Source organism: Capricornis sumatraensis, chromosome 17 (assembly GCF_032405125.1).
Source record: "Capricornis sumatraensis isolate serow.1 chromosome 17, serow.2, whole genome shotgun sequence".
Taxonomy (NCBI): Eukaryota; Metazoa; Chordata; class Mammalia; order Artiodactyla; family Bovidae; genus Capricornis; species Capricornis sumatraensis.
The window spans coordinates 20701166-20718518 of NC_091085.1; the positions used below are offsets into that span (position 1 = coordinate 20701166).

Below are 17353 nucleotides of genomic sequence, written 5' to 3' on the forward strand. Positions count from 1 at the left end.
CCAGTTTTGAACCAAAGGGAACACATTAAACATGGTTAAGAAACTTTATCACGATCAAGATTCATTGATTAAAAATGTAATTACATTACACCAATATTTTGGTGAGGCTTCCCTGGTGGCTCAGTGGTAGAGAATCCGCCTGCAGTGCAGACGTGAGAGACACGGGATTGATCTCTGGGTGGGGAAGATGCCCTGGAGAAGGAAGTGACAACCCACTCCAGTATTCTTGCCTGGAGAAATCCCATGGACAGAGGAGCCTGGTGGGCTACAGTGCATGGGGTCACAAAGAGCAGGACATGAATGAAGCGACTAGGCACACACACAATTTTTTGGCATCTAAGAATTCCTAGCAATTACAATTTAAAAAATGAAGATGTATGGATATTTTAGAGCTTTTTTTTTTTTTCTGCAGGACTCCAAAAGTTTTTAGGAATAGAAAAAATAGGCATATTTGGCAATATTAGGGGGCTGAAGGCAGTCATTAAAATGAGTGCTTGTAGCCTAAAAAGCTTTGAAATTGCTTTTTATTTCATTTTCATGTTTCTTTTGAGATACTTTGTCCCAGAATGACTGGTCTTGAAAGGACATAAATAATACATGTGTGTTTCTGGACTCACAGTTTAAACTCTCTATGCAATAAATGATCTAAATAGAGAGATTTTTATATATGTATGTGTATATGTGTACATACATATTTTTATAATTTTATTTTATCCTGCTATAAAGAAAAAAGAATGCTAATAGTAGCAAACAAAAGTATCTTATGTGTCACGTAAAAAGTCACAGATTTTGTTTTAACTGCTCGACAACTGCCATCATTTAAAGAAGGACCAAGCTGCCTTCAGAAAATTGTCATAAGTCTTCATGTTTTTGAGTGAGAGGTTATCTTTCAAGGTGGTTCCCGCTAGAAGCATGACCCCAACTGCTCATTACCTCATCTTTGAGAAAAAATTTGCAATGGCCCTTTGCTATCAGTCACTGCTACCTGCGCCTCAGTGTGGTGAGAAAGCTCTTTTCAGGGAAGGAATGTAAACAAACGCTTCATCACCAGTCAAATCACCACCGTGAAGAAGGCCAAGTCAGTTGGAGTCCTTAAGTACCATAACAAAGAAGGTGATAATTATGGGTCAGGACCACCATAGAGGTAAATGATACAGCTTTCTGAGAGAAGCAAATAATTAGGCCCCGAAGCCTCAGTTTTTTTGAGACAGGTTATCTTGTTATGCCCCATGGCAACGTGAACTGTGATAATAATTTGAGGTCTGATCTGAGACTGTTCTACAATGACTCAAAACCATATTTAAAATATCCAGTGACTTCTTTAGCTCCTCTCTCCAATGAAAACCCACTCTCTGTTGAAAGTGTTGTTTGGGATGAACATGTACGCACTGCTATATATAAAACAGATATCTAATACGAACCTAATGGATAGCACAGGGAATTCTGCTCAATATTCTGCAATATTCTAAATGAGAAAAGAATTTGAAAGAGAATAGATACCTATATATGTACAACTGAATCCCTTTGCTGTATACCTGAAATTAATACAACATTGTTGCTCAACCATACGCCAATATAAAATAAAAAAAATTTTTTAATAAATTACTGATTTTTGCAACTATTGTGACAATTCAGAAAACTCCCTTAAATTGACTCAACCTCTTATTTAAATCTAGAAGTGGTCCAGTTTATGTGAAGGTACTTGAGACATTCTACATTTTCACTCTGAACACACTACCTAATATTTTCCTTGTCTCTCCCCACCACCCCCTGCTCCAAGGAGCTCTTTCTGGGAGTAAGGGCAGAGGGTGATATGGTGGAGAAAACATTAAATGGCCAAGGAAAGTGAGGGAAAAATCTTTGCTTTCTTATTTTGAATAGCCCAAGTCTGCTCAATTTTTCCCTCACATAAAATTCTTGTTTGAGATACTATGGTGGCATTTTGACCATCAGAAGAGCAGTTCTCAGAAGTCGTTATGTTCTTCTGAATTACAGATCACCACATTTACTGAGTGATATTCAGTAAACAGGTATTGTTCACATTTTCCTGGTAACTGAGATTCTATTTATCTAGTTCTATTTAGGTTACCCACTCCAGTATTCTTGGGTTTCCCTTGTGGCTCAGCTAATAAAAAACCCACCTGCAACGTGGGAGACTTGGGTTCGATCCCTGGGTTGGGAAGATACCCTGGAGAAGGGGAAGGCTACCCACTCCACTATTCTGGCCTAGAGAATTCCATGGACTGTATAGTCCATAGGGTTGCAGAGTCAAACATGACTGAGTGATCTTCGTTTTCACTTCATTTGTTACTAATGAACAAATGTTACATGTGAACTAATGATTTTCGTTTCACTTCATTTGTTCATGCTCTCTCCAATTTATTCAAGAAAAGAGACCCAGAAGTAGAGTGTGTCAGGAATATGGTACATGCGATGGAAAATGTTCAGTCAACATAGCTCACATGCTTCTTGATTATATGGTTTACACCTGAGCAGATGAATCTAAAGAGAAGACACCATGTGATCAAGAATGTAAGTGACTTTGATCAGCTACAACCAGAAGATGTTGCCTGTTTGAAGCAAAGTATAGGGTCATTGAGCCACATACACTGGGAACAGATAAGGCAGTCTGATGCACAGGGATTCACAAGTATGGTTTTTCGGGGCAGGATACCTGATCCTTGTTTCCCGGATGATCCTCCAGTTAGACAGTTTGATTGATTTTCACCAAACATTTAAATGTGTGTAAACTCAGATTATGGAGGGAATTCTAATTTTTTTTTTAAATTTTGCTTAAGATAGAGCAAATGCTTATCTATCTGTAGATGTGATTGCTTCATGCTTGGGCTTGTTTATATAAAACTGTGTGGCTGTCATATATAAACATGATTCCCTTAAATTTTTATTTAATTACCTACAAAAATAACTTTATTCTTTTATGAAGTTGACAACTAACATTCCTCACTTAGCATGTTAAAATCCACCCCCTGCCTTTAAACTATTATTCTATTGGGAACCCTTGAACATGAAAGTGTACATCAAACATAGCCCATCACTTATTGGACCTCACTTTCCTTAAGGAATGAGGAGTCCTATTTCTTCTTTCCCTTCCCCATTGAAATAAAAGTTTTCTGAATAAAAGTCTTCAAGCCTAGCCACTGACTGCCAGGGACTATACTTTTCCTGGGGGGAAGACAAAAACCAAACAGTATCCTGATCCTCATGGAGACCACAGTGGGGAAGACAGATGGGCAAACACATCAGTAGGATCTTTGTTATGATAGAGGGGAATATGAAGTTATTAGGAATACAGACAAGGGTGCAATTAATTTAGGGTTGAGGGATACTATGGAAAGATGATCTTTAAGCTACCAAAGCATTTTATCTCCTCAACTACTTATAGTCCTAGGAGGTAGGAAAATACCATGGAATTTCAATATGTTTATTGAACTAAATGCATACAGTAGAAACTTTTTCAAATCTAGAATATAAATTCCATGAAGACCAATAATTCCCTCTCTTCTCTTATGTCTTTTCAGGACCCAGAAGAGTGCACAGCACATGCAAGATGCTTATTAAAAATCTGCTGAATGAATGAAATGAGTGTAATTTTAAAAGGGTGTTTGGTTCTTTAAAATTCTACTGAGTGATGATATTAGGAACAGACAATTTAGGGGAGGCATATGATTAAAATTGAATCACTATACTTTTATATCATAAGCATAAAACTAAACTCACTGTATTTCTTTCTGTTGCCTAAATCAACTCAAGTCTTACAAAATTCTTCCAAGGCACAATTAAATGCACTTTAAATAAAGTATTTTTATACCAATTGTAATTGTAACAAATAAACAACAGGCTAAGAAGTAAGCAAGACATAAAGAGATATGATTGTTTTCTCCTCCAATTGGGAATTAAGTCAACACATCAAAATTCATTTTTCTAGTAATATATGTGACAAAGCCTGACAAAGATTGCTGGAGAGCTCAACGATTTCTTTTCTCTACACACACTCTTTGTCCTAGGGACATTTCTTCCTTCCACTGAAAGAAGTAAGTTTCCTTTACATGGAATAAATAAGAATTAAGAAAAGGAAATAGAAGAAGTAAATGTGAACCTTATTATTATTGTCACCTTGAAATAGACCATCTTGTATTTCAAAATTATTACATATACACACCTAGATGGGATCTAAACACAAATCTAGAGTATATTTCTACCTGTAATAGATAAACTCATTTTTCATTCTTAATTTTTATTGAACTGGGAATTTGGGCATTTTAATATAGGCCTAATAAGAATTGCTTAAATAGTATTTTCCTTTTAAACAGAGAAGTTTATTTTTTAAATAAAAGTTTTATTTTTTTAAACTTTTAGAGCCTTATGTCTACTGAATGAAGTCTGAGATAGCTTTTAAAACAGGAAACTTACCTAAGAGGATATTTAGGTTTTTAATAAAGAATATATGGTATCCATTTGTTGAGTTATTCTCCATAATTCTCAGAAACTTAATTTAAATTTCCTAATTCGAAAAACACAATTCCTAACCCCTTTACACATGACAAATAATAAAACATTACAGGGTTAGTGCAGAAATCTACCCAACATTTCCTAATCTATAAAGCACTGTTTTCAGAAGTGTAAGACATTTTCTTAGAAATCTACTTTGATTCATTTTGTGTAGTAGTACAAAGCTTTAGATACTTTCTTGAAATAAAGGAGAAAATTGAGAAACTCAAGAAGTAATTTATAACACACATCATACCATGATGACTTTCTGTGAATAGCGAAGGCCAATGGTGACTGTCTCTGTGTAGTGGGTTAAAGATTTTAATTTTAGGATCTTTAATTTAATAACTGACTGACTCAATCAATGGGAAGTCTCTATCCATCTGTATGGATGCACAGGGATAAGTTCTGTCTTAGCACACCTGATCTTCAGAGTGAGTGCTGCAGAGACTGATCTACTGTGTCTTATATAAAAAGTAAAGTGTACATTCTGAAATTTTTTTAAGGGGTTCAGATCTTAAATCCATGTTATTGTAAAACAAGGTACACTGATCATGAGTAATACTCTTTTATAAGATTCTGAATTGTTGACAGTTTCAGAAGATGAGCTTATTCTTCAGCTTCTCTTAGACAACGTTCTGCTTGAGGTGATTTAGGAGGTGATGTAAGAACCGTCTTACTCGTGTTTTTTTTTTTTTTTTTTTTCGTGTGGAATCTTATTTCCCTGACCAGGGATCAAACTCAGGTCCTCAGCAGTGAGAGAGCAGAGTCCTAACCACTAGACCACCAGGGAATCCCCTTATTCCTTTATCCACAGTCACGTTAGGACCGATGCAAAAGCGATCCCTCACAACTAAAACCTTTACAGAACTCTTTTCCTTTTTTTGACAACTAGTCATCTTCATAATAGAAAGCAGAAAATTAAATTATGCAATTGTTGTTGTTTAGTCACTCAGTTATGTCTGACTCTTTGTGACTCCATGGACTGTAGTCTGCCAGGCTCCTCTGTCCATGGAATTTTCCAGGCAAGAATATAGGAGTAGGTTGCCATTCCTTCTCCAGGGATCTTCCTGATCTAGCGATCAAACCTGTATCTTCTGAATTGGTAGGAGGGTTCTTTACCACTGAACCCCAAAAATTATAAAATGGGGAATAATAAAAGGATCCTAATGGAAATTCTAAGGAGGAATAGAGAAAATATTTCTGTCTACTATTTGCAATTGGAGAATTGTAGTATGTGTGACTTCAGCATTATTTACATAGTCCAAACTGAGCTTCTGATATCCATACCTCAATCTTGGCCCTCAGACTTCCCAGGTGGTGCTGGTGGTAAACAGCCCACCTGCTAATGCAGGTGACGTAAGAGATTCAGGTTTGATCCCTGGGTCCGAAAGATGCCCTGGAGGAGGGCGTGGCAATCCATCCAGTATTCTTGCCTGGAGAATCCCATGGACAGAGGACCCTAGAAGGCTACAGTTGATAGGGCTGCAAAGAGTCGGACACGACTAAAGTGACTTGGCATGCACACAATCCTGATCCTTCTACAAGGAGGGAGGAGCTTCTCTATTTTAGTTAATGGCAGCTCCCTTATTTTTTTTTTGCAAAACTATTTTCATGTTTTTTCCAATTCTCATGAGGTAGGCAAAACTGTTAAGTCCAAATTCTTATTACTCAGTGTGACACAGAACAGCAGGCCTAGCACCACCTAGGAGTTTGTTAGAAATGTAGAATCTCAGGCCCCTCCCCAGACCCATAGAATCAGAGCCTGCACTTCACTCAGTTTATCAAGAGATTCACGTGCACAGTCAAGTTACAGAGGGACTTTTCTAATTTAGGGCCATTCTCAGCCAATGGTGATTAATGGGGGGCCATAAATTAATGTGGTCAGCAGCTCCCAGGACAGAATATTCTGGAATTTTTGACTAGACGGAAAATGACCTCTGCACAAGGAGGCAGCCTTCCTGCACCACCAGATTTGATGGCTTAATGGATCTCCTCACTCTGGAAGCATTTGGATACGTAGGTGATAATCCATAAACATGCATTGGTTCTAAAATCCTGACTCAGCCCTTTTGCCTCACAAAAAAAATTAAGAAAATGGAAACCTTCTCATGATCAGTGAGATTTTTCCTATTTTCCCATTTGTATAGCTTGAGGCATGGGAATGAGCACTAGTATATCAATACTGTGTCATCTTCTAAATACTCATTTTAGGGTCTTTCTCCAAGGTCAACATACAAAGGAATTTTTGTTTATTTTCAGTCTGGATAATTTTTTTTGGTTTGAGTGGTCACTAAATTCTTCTTATTCATGTTGACATTTCTCTTTTCTAGGTTTCAGTTTACCCATGAGGAGTAGAAGTTTGGATTCCGACTACATATAACCATTTTGTAGCACCTGTTAAAATGATAATACACCATACAAATTCAATTTGGCTGTGAGGAATCTTATATATTCATAATACGATCCTATTCCAGGTCAGAGAACAGAGACTATGGAATCTGTGTCTGTGTAATCATGCAAAACTTGTTTTACAGGACTTCATGGCTATATAGATGGCAATACACATTTCCTAACAATATTTTTCAAGTACCGTTTGAGATCTATCAAAAAATTGAACGTTTTAAGAGCTACTTGCTTTCATTTCATTCTTAAAGAATGCCTTCTTTGATATTATATCACATGTAGGCCACTTAGAAAAATCTTTTTATGTATGTCCTCCGTAACCCTGATATTGGGATGAAGGAAAAAAAAACAAATTCAAGAATACCTCTGAAGTTATGTACATTATTGATCATATTAAACATTATTAATTTGTACTGTATATTTCTATAATTCAGGTTTAGAATGGGGAAACCAGTGCTCTACCTTATTTCTCAAACCACTGCATTTTTCTGTTCTGAAAGGCACTGAAGAGTGGGGCTAGGCTTGGGCATTTTTCTCTGGGTCCAAGGCTGACTTTGTTCTAAGGTCTGTGACTTAACTGCTGAGCACGTGATCACTCAGACACAGGAGTGTCCATAGTGTGTCCAAACATTTGTTCCCCCGTAGTGTCCACGCATTTGTTATCTATGTCTGAGTCACTATCACTGCTTGGCAGATAAGATCATCTATACCATTTTTCCAGATTCCACATATATGCATTAATATAACAATATTTGCTGGACTGCCTAGTGCTATTGTTGTTCAGTTACTCAGTAGTGTCTGACTCTTTGCAACCCCCTGGACTGCAGCACCCCAGTCTTCCCTGTCCTTCACCATCTCCGTCTTCACCTTTGCTCAAACTCATGTCTGTTGAATCAGTGATGCTATTGAACCATCTCATCCTTTATCATCCCCTTCTCCTCCTGCCTTCAGTCTTTCCCAGCATCAGGGTCTTTCCCAATGAGTCGGACCTTCACATCAGGTGGCCAAAGTATTGGAGCTTCAGCATCAGTCCTTCCAATGAATATTCAGGGTTGATTCCCTTTAGGATTGACTGGTTTGATCTCCTTGCTGTCCAAGGGACTCTCAATAGTCTTCTCCAGCACCACAGTTCAAAGGCATCAATTCTTTAGCACTCAGCCTTTTTTATTGTCCAGCTCTCATTTCCATACATCAGTTCAGTGCAGGCGCTCAGTGTCTCTGACTCTTTGCGACCCCATGGATTATAGCACGCCAGGCTATCCTGTCCATCACCAACTCCCAGACCTTACTCAAACTCATGTCCATAGAGTTGGTAATGCCATCCAAACATCTCATCTTCTGTCATCCCCTTCTCCTCCTGCCTTCAATCTTTCCCAGCATCAGGGTCTTTTCCAATGAGTCAGTTCTTCGCATCAGGTGGCCAAAGTATTGGAGTTTTAGCTTCAGCATCAGTCCTTCCAATGAATATTCAGGACTGATTTCCTCTAGGATGGACTGGTTGGATCTCCTTGCAGTCCAAGGGACTCTCAAGAGTCTTCTCCAATAACACAGTTCAAAAGCAGCAATTCTTCAGTTTTCTTTGTAGTCCAACTCTCACATCCATACCTGACTACTGGAAAAAATCACAGCTTTGACTAGATGGGCCTTTGTTGGTGAAGCAATGTCTCTGCTTTTTAATATGCTGTCTAGGTTGGTCATAGCTTTTCTTCCAAGAAGCAAGCATCTTTTAATTTCATGGCTGTAGTGATTTTGGAGCCTCCCAAAATAAAGTCTCTCACTCTTTCCATTGTTTTCCCATCTATTTGCCATGAAGTGATGGGACCAGGTGCCATGATCTTAGTTTTCTGAATGTTGAGTTTTAAGCCAACTTTTTCACTCTCCTCTTTCACTTTCATCAAGAGGTTCTTTAGTTCTTCTTCACTCTCTGCCCTAAGTGTGGTGTCATCTGCATATCTGAGATTATTGATATTTCTCCCAGCAATCTTGATTCCAGCTTGTGCTTTATCCAGCCTGGCATTTCACATGATGTACTCTGCACATAATAAGTTAAATAAGCAGAGTGACAATATACAGCCTTGACTTACAGCTTTCCCAATTCTGAACAAGTCTGTTGTTCCATGTCCAGTTCTAACTGTGGCTTCTTGACCTGCATGCAGGTTTTGCAGGAGGCAGGTGAGGTGGTCTGGTATTCCCATCTCTTTAAGAATTTTCCACAGTTTGTTGTGATCTACACTGTCAAAGGCTTTAGCACAATCACTGAAGCAGAAGTAGATGTTTTTCTGGAATTCTCTAGCTTTTTCTGTGATCCAACAGATGTTGGCAATTTGATCTCTAGTTCCTTTGCCTTTTCTAAATTCAGCTTGTACATCTGGAAGTTCTCAAGTTCACACACTGTTGAAGCCTAGCTTGAAGGATTTTGAGCATTGCTTTGCTAGCATGTGAAAAGAGTGCAGTTGTGCGGTAGTGTTAATGAGATTATTAGAAAGTTCACAAATACCTGCTCAGTTTTGTTCAATAGTTAAAGATGCAACCCGAATAAAAGCAGATACTGAAGCCACTTACACCTTCCAGTAATTTCATATTCAACTTTATCCTCTGAGATAGGGCTGACCTTGTTACTCCCAATTTAGAAGATTAGAACATGGATGAAAATATGAAATGACTCTCACACAGCCTAATTCAAGATAATCTGGAATTCTTTTCTAGCATAGATTTTTACTCAACTGGTCCTCTTCAGGAACAAATGGAGCTAGGCACTGTATTTCAGGCCCTTTATTAACCTCCCTATCCAAACACCACCACCAAGATACACAAGTATCTAAAAGGGTGTGTGAATTGCCTTCATTCAACTTTATCAGCTTAACTCAATGCATTTATTTCCAGGGGAAAATTAGGAAATGAAAAGGTATATATTTCCTTGAAAGGAGAACCTAGGAGAAATGACTAATGAAACTAGATAAGGTTGTTTGCTTTCAGGGAGAAACAAAGTCCAATTTTATTAAATTGCCTTAGGTGTTTCTTGTACTATTTTTGTTATGTCTTTAATTCAGAAACTGGTCTACTATAATTATTAGAAATATAGGCATTTCACTTTAGTTCAGTGGACTTGTTCCTGAAAAATCTTGTATTGTATAATAAAAATAAGGTTTATAGGAAAAATAGAGCTGAAGCAGACTCTTCAAGATCTATGCAACTCTGTACCTAAGACACTAACAAAAGTAAAATGCGGTGTCATGGAGAGGGTATCCCGGGGATACCAGAGTCACCTGCAGGTGGAGGAGAGAGTCACTCAGGGACTATCAGAAGCACACAAAATATCGTATATTAATGCATAAATGTGGAATCTAGAAAATGGTGTGCATGATATTATTTGCAAAGCGTAAGTAGAGACACAGATGTAGAGAACAAATATATGGATACCAAAGGGGAAAGGAGAGGGGCGGCAGGAATTGGGAGGCTGGGATTGACACACACACACAGTTGACACTATGTATAAAATAGATAGGGGCTTCCCAGGTGGCTCAGTGGTAAAGAATCCACCTGCCAAGGCAGGAGAGTCAGGAGACATGGGTTCAATTCCTGGGTTGGGAAGATCCCCTGGAGGAGGAAATGGCAACCCACACTGTTCAGTATTCTTGCCTGAAAAATCCCACGGACAGAGGAGCCTGGTGGGCCACTGTCCATGGGGTCACGCAGAGTCAGATACGGCTGAATGACAGCATGCAAGTATAAAACAGGTAACTAATGAGAACCTGGTGTGTACCACAGGGAACTCTACTTACTGCACTGAGGTGACCTGTGTGGGGAGGAAGTCCAAAGGGGAGGCATACATACATACGTGTGGCTGACTCACTGATGCACACAGAAGCTAACACAGCATTATAAAGCAACTGCTTCCCTGGTGGCTCAGTGGCAAAGAATCTGTCTGCAGTGCAGGAGACCCGGGTTTGATCCCTGGGTTGGGAAGATCTGGAGGAGAGCATGGCAACCCACTCTAGTACTCTTGCCTAGAGAATCCCATGGACAGAGGAGCTTGGCAGGCTGCAGTCCTTAGAGTCACACTGTCGGACATGACTGAAGCAGCAGCATACTCCAATAAAAATTAATTAAAACACACACACACACAAAACGAAAAACCATAGAAGCGAGGCTTTGATCTCAGGGGGAAGTGAAACCTGCGAGGAGCCATGCAATGGCCCTGGGGTTGGGTGGGGGAACTCAGTGCCATGCTTCTTTCTTGTTTTAACTCAACTGGGGAGGCTCCTTCTGCCTGGACAAGTCAGGCTGAGGCCTTGTTCCTCTGTCATTCTGGCTTTAGCGGCTTGGAAAGCTATATAATTTCCATGTTATGCAACCATCCTTTTCTTTTATAAGTGAGTTAATTAGTCTGAAAGGAAATCACAGCATAGCAGAACAGACTGCTGTGAAGCCAAATTATGGTGACTTTTACCCACCTTGGTACATATTGGCTTCTGGACCATTAATTTGGCAATTTATAATATACCATGTTTTGACATAATTTTGTTGTTCCAGAGTGGCAATATTTATCTCTGAGAACATTGCTAATGTTTTAGACAATGTGTGCAATCTCTTGATTTAAGATAAAAATAAGCTCCTTAGAGAAAAGGACCAAATCCTCATGTATATTCTCCCTTCATAACGCATAATGGAGGCTACCCACTCCAGTATATTCTTCGGCTTCCCTGGTGGCTCAGCTGGTAAAGAATCTGCCTGCAATGCAGGAGACCTGGGTTTGACCCCTGGATTGGGAATATCCCCTGGAGAAGGGAAAAGCTTTCCATTCAAGTATTCTGGCCTGGAGAATTCCACGGACTGTATAGATCATGGGGTCACAAAGAGTCGGACATGACTGAGCAACTTTCACTTCACTTTCATAATACATAATACAATACCTTGCACACAGGAGACAAGCCAAAGATACCTGCAGACTCATTAAATCTCATGATTTAATCTTGTATAACTAGACTTACTCTGATAGGAAAGAAAATAAAAACTGAAAAATTAGGGTTCAATAAAAAGTCAATGCAATTGCATCCTAATATAAAGAAGGAACCAAATTCTGTTCAGAATTTTATGTCCAAAATAAAATTTTTTAATTTAAAAACTTAGTGATAAAAATATTAGACACTAAATAAGAAACACTGGTGACCAATGTTTTAAATGGGAAGTAAGATTTGAAACAAGTTTCTATCCTTTAAAATAGCACAAAAATGTCAGCTTAAATTCTCTTTGAAGACTATTAGGATGCCAACTTTTCAAATTTTGATGTTACACCTTTCGATTCATTTGTCAATATTGATAAAAACGAGGCATTTAAGCAAGAGTTTTTTAAATCAAGTAAAGTGAATTAGTTAAAAAAAAAATGATGCTAGGGTACAATATGTCTCTTTAGAAAGTGCATCTTCCTCTAGCAAGCATTTTTTACAAATTTATGTGGCTGTTCCATGCAAGATTAAATCTGTCTTTATCTCAAGAACTGTAATATCTGATAATATACTGTCTTACAATAAAAGTATGATATTCAGAAGGTCTGGTAATAACAGATTTCCACCATTGTCCCAGGCAGGGAAGAAACATGGATATTGAAAAGAAATGCTTTGAATTATCCTTCAATAAAAAATAAATTATTAACAAAATAAACAAAAAAGAAAAAAAGAAATGCTTTTAAAAGTTTTTGATTCATCAAATGAGTCTCTTTTTGAAGAATATAATTTTAGCTATTTATATTCTCCATTTTCTGCCTTTCTAACAAATGCCACTTGTAAGTGACAATTAATCAAGTTTTCATAGCAATCTGTACAATTACTCTAGGAATTGATATACCAACATTCAAAATTGATAGTATAAGGACGACTATATAATTAATATAGGGGCTTCCCTGGTGGCTCAGATGGTAAAGCTTCTGCCTGCAATGCGGGAGACCTGGGTTCGATTCCTGGGTCGGGAAGATCCCCTGGAGAAGGAAATGGCAATCCACTCCAGCACTCTTGCCTGGAAAATCCCATGGACGGAGGAGCCTGATGATAGGCTACAGTCCATGGGGTCACAAAGAGTCGGACACGACTGAGCGACTTCACTTTCACTTTCATATAATTAATATAAAGCAGAAAATTCCCTTGAATACTGTGGTCACATGTGACATCTTCAGAAAATAGGATCTAAATATAAGAAGTCTTATAGTATAGGTTTTTAAAATAACAGGATCATTTCAATAAAAATTTTAAATAAATTATGATACAATATTTTGTATGTACCTTGAAATAGGTGATGGTGCTACATAGTCTTGTATGGACTATTTGAGTGTCTTTAAGTATGTCTGTGTACATATATACACATACAACAAGTCTTGGTAAAGAATGAATAAAATTCCAGTTATCCTTAGACCATTACCATATATTATGTATGCATTCTCATCCATTCATTAAAAGTTTATCTTATCCCATTCTTTTGTAATATATCTTTAAATTTTCAGATGCTTCTGGAAATTTAGGAAGGATTTGTTAGCTAAAAATATTGCGCACCACAACATAAGCTATAGCATATTGAGAATAAAATGTAAGCAGGCACATAAGTGTATGCCATTTTTGGTGACTGGAAATGTAGAAAAACCATAGCAAAAATGTGGACCATGCTTCCCTTGTCTTTTTTACTTCAAATCCACCACACTGAATGGATTTTTATAAGGCATATACTTGTTCATGATCTCTAGTGTTAAGAAATTCTGTCATGTTTGAAAACGAGTCCCTCTTCGAGCCTGTGTCCCTGTTAATAGCTGAAAGGTCAATGGAGCTGCTAAACAGTTTGTATTACTGTCAGGGTGGCCATGAAAACACCGCCTGCAGCAAGAGGACCTGGCAGCTGGGTCAACAGGCACTGCGGGGATTTATCAGCCTAGGGAGGCCACTTGCATAAAACTCCGACTGATGAGTTGGGACTAGACTGGCTTATTGGGCTAAACCCTCTCCATTATGCATGGCTTTCTTTAGGATGGCAGAGCTGCCTGCCAGCTCCCTGAGACATATGCGAAGGATAAACAGAACCAATTTCCTCTCATGAAGTGATTTTTTTTGGTGGAAAAAAAAAAAAAAGCACTCTTCAGCATCCAGCATACTAAGTAGTAGGATGAAGATATTAAGAAACAAGTAAACAAAGAACAGTGAGGGGGGGGCATATTGGGGAGGATACAGAAGAGCAGGGTTTTTTAATATTAATACCACCATATTTATTAGTTTTCAGACTTCCAAATAACCCATACCTAAACAGAAGAACATTGCAAACTGTTGTTACTAGCAGCAACAGTCCTTAAACAGCAAGGGTTTAGGTGAATTAGGAGTGATTTCAAGATGAGATTAAAAGTCATAGTTTTTCTTTTAGCAGCTGGTACATGAACAGTAAAACCATAAATACATAGACACCCTGGTTTAGGCATGAGGGCAGTTTTTGATATTGGTCATACAGAAGTCTGGAGATGGGATGTTTCTGTAAAATAACCTCTGAAGGTGGGAATTTGCATTGTTAATTTACAGACTTCTTAAGGGAATGGGCTGTGTGATTTGAGTGGGTATAATAGACAAGCAAGGTGTTAAAATAGAAAAAGACTGGGTACATGGTAATTAACTCAGTATGTTTAAGAATGATGTTGTTTTACAAATTCCTGGAGAAATAACCCTGGAAATATTTCCAGGTCAAAAAAGGGCCTTTAGTTTCAGTTCATTTGATACAAAAATTAAAGAATCTTTTTCAATAGTGTGAAAAGATTTGCATTCTATAAAAATGAAGCTTGGTAAATTCATAACTCTGTTAGAATTCTTTCACTTCTGCTCCTCAGGAGCACTTGTGTGATTCTGAAAAGATTTAACGAAGAACAAGCCTCTAAGACATGACCTGAACAATTGAAAACTAGACTCAGAGTTCTTTCCCTGGTGACTCAGACAGTAAAGAACACGCCTATAATGCAGGAGACCTGGGTTCAATACGTGTGTGAGGAAAATCCCCTGGAGAAGGGAATGGCAACCCACTCCAGTATGCTTGCCTGGAGAATCCCATGGACAGAGGATCCTGGTGGGCTAAGGTCCATGGGGTTACAAAGAGTTCTTTAAAACTCTGTGGACCTCTTGACCCCAATTTTGGCACTAAAACAACCTCAAAAGTTGTGAGATCAATCACCTGAAATAATCCTTGAGTGCATGGAATGAGCACCAATGATACTAAAGAGCAGCACAGGCTTTAAATCCATTATATTATCTTCACAGCGCTCTGTGAGGCAGAAGCAGAATGCTCACCTGCACTTGATAGACAGGCAGAGGAGCAGTGTGGTGGCGTCCACATTCCAAGATTCAGAGACAAGACCATCTGACTACTGGGCTTGCCAGGATCAACTAACTTCTTGTCTTAACCAGCCTTGGGGGGCACTACTAAATGAAACTAACATGATGGCCCAGTTCCCGTGCTCAGCATTGACATGCTGGCTGAAGGAGTCCCAGACCACGGCACGCAGAACCCAATACTCGAGGCTTCAGGGGACCTAGTGAGGTGGGCCAGTAAACTGGGAGATTGGCTTTGACTCAATTCTAACTCCACTCCGCCATGAGACTTAATTTTTCTACCTCTGAAGGTATCCCCATGCTAAGATGGAGGCAATATTCGTCTCTTTTCTGCTTTTCCCTTAAAATCTCCTATGTCCTAGTTAAGCTGTAGAGAAAGCTGGTTGTATTCTCATGGAAGTTTTCTTTGATTACAATGGCATTTGTGTTTTTTTATAATAGGCTATCAAACTATCCTTTCTGAGAAGGATGCCCACTGTAAAGGATTTTACATTTATGTCAATAGTTAAGTAACATATAGGCTGGGGGCTTCCCAGGTTGCTCAGTGGGTAAAAGAATCTGCCTGCAATTCAGGAGACGTGGAAGATGTGGGTTTGATTCCTGAGTCGAGAAGATCCCCTGGAGGAGAAATTGGCAACCCACTCCAGTATTCTTGCCTGGAGAATTCCATGGACAGAGGAGCCTGGTGGCCTACTGTCCATGGGGTCACAGAGAGTCGGACACCGCTGAGCGGCCAAGAACTCAAACAATAGATAGCCTGAGACCAGACTGTCCTTACAGATGGAGGTGGTAATGCTGGGACCTCCATCCGATCTTGTCAAAATGACCCAAGAATATGGCATATCATTTATAAATTCCCGCATCTTCTTTTTAAAAACTTATTTTTAACTGGAAGAAAGTTGCTTTACAATGTCGTGTTGGCTTCTGCAGTACAACAAACGTGAATAGCTGTATGTATTCACATATCCCCTCCCTGGTGAGCCTCCTTCCCCTCCCACCCTTCTAGCTCATGTCAGAGCCCTGAGCTCAGCTCCCTGTGCTGCACAGCAGCTTCCCACGAGCTCTCTGTTTTACACACGGTACTACTCTCCAGTTCATCCCACCCTCTCCTCTCCTTCCACTGCTATGTCTACAAGCTTCATTTTGTTGTGTGTGTGTGTGTGTGCAGGAAAAAAGAGAGAAAACACAAATCTTATGGTGTGTAAGAATGGAACGTCTATGACACAATGCAGAATATAAGATTTCTATGATTTATAGTTCTCCTCTTTTAGAGCCATGAGTCAACTGATACTTGAAATTTATTCTGAAAACATTATTTGAACAAGTCTGGGGTTCCTCCACAAGAATACAGTTAATCTAAGATTTTAATTGGAATGAGGTAGTTGTTGTAACAAGAAATATCTGTGGATTATTATTATTATTATTTTTTGGTTGATGAGGCTCTTTCTTCAAATTCTCCCTTAAGTGTTTTAGAAAAGCAGTTGTGCCCTGAAGCAGACATCCTATTAACATTGTGAGGGTAGTAATTTGCTCATGTTTCCAAAATAGCCCCATTCACATATACTAAAGTGTCTGCTTATACAGACCTTCCACTCGTGTCGGGAGAGCTACTATAATAATAAACGTTGGCATCCAAATCGAAACAGCATGCGGCTCCCAACAAATGTTTATGAAAACATTTGTTTTCTTACAGTCAGTTTAATTTTGAAATGTATGCCTAGGCCTGTGTACAAGGACGGTGTCTCTGGGACTCTGTTAATCGCCCCCCCACCTCCTCAAAACCAAACACACCTCTTAACCTTGGCCCCACACGTGACAGGACTCACCAGAAACAGGCACCACAGTGAAAAGTCAGGCCTTTGAGGTATGTCACTCTGAGACCACCCTACGAGAGGAGGCCCCGAGATTGCAGAGCCAAGGCCCCTCACGGCAACCCTGGTAATTAGACACTAATAATGGACTGAAGGTGTAACATTCACCTCAACTCACCACCAACAGACTAAACAATCCATAGGAAGAGAGAAGCCTTTAGAATGAGTAATACAGCAGAAAGCTTGCAAAACCGTATCAACTTTGACAAACATAATGGAATA

The 17353-nt window shown here is 39.0% G+C and overlaps 1 protein-coding gene across 2 annotated transcripts in view; it reads right to left on the reverse strand.

The window, feature by feature from the left end:
* The window catches only part of HHIP (hedgehog interacting protein), a 110845-nt gene that overhangs the window by 5430 nt on the left and 88062 nt on the right, over positions 1-17353 (reverse strand). The gene's annotated exons all lie outside the window — the stretch shown is intronic.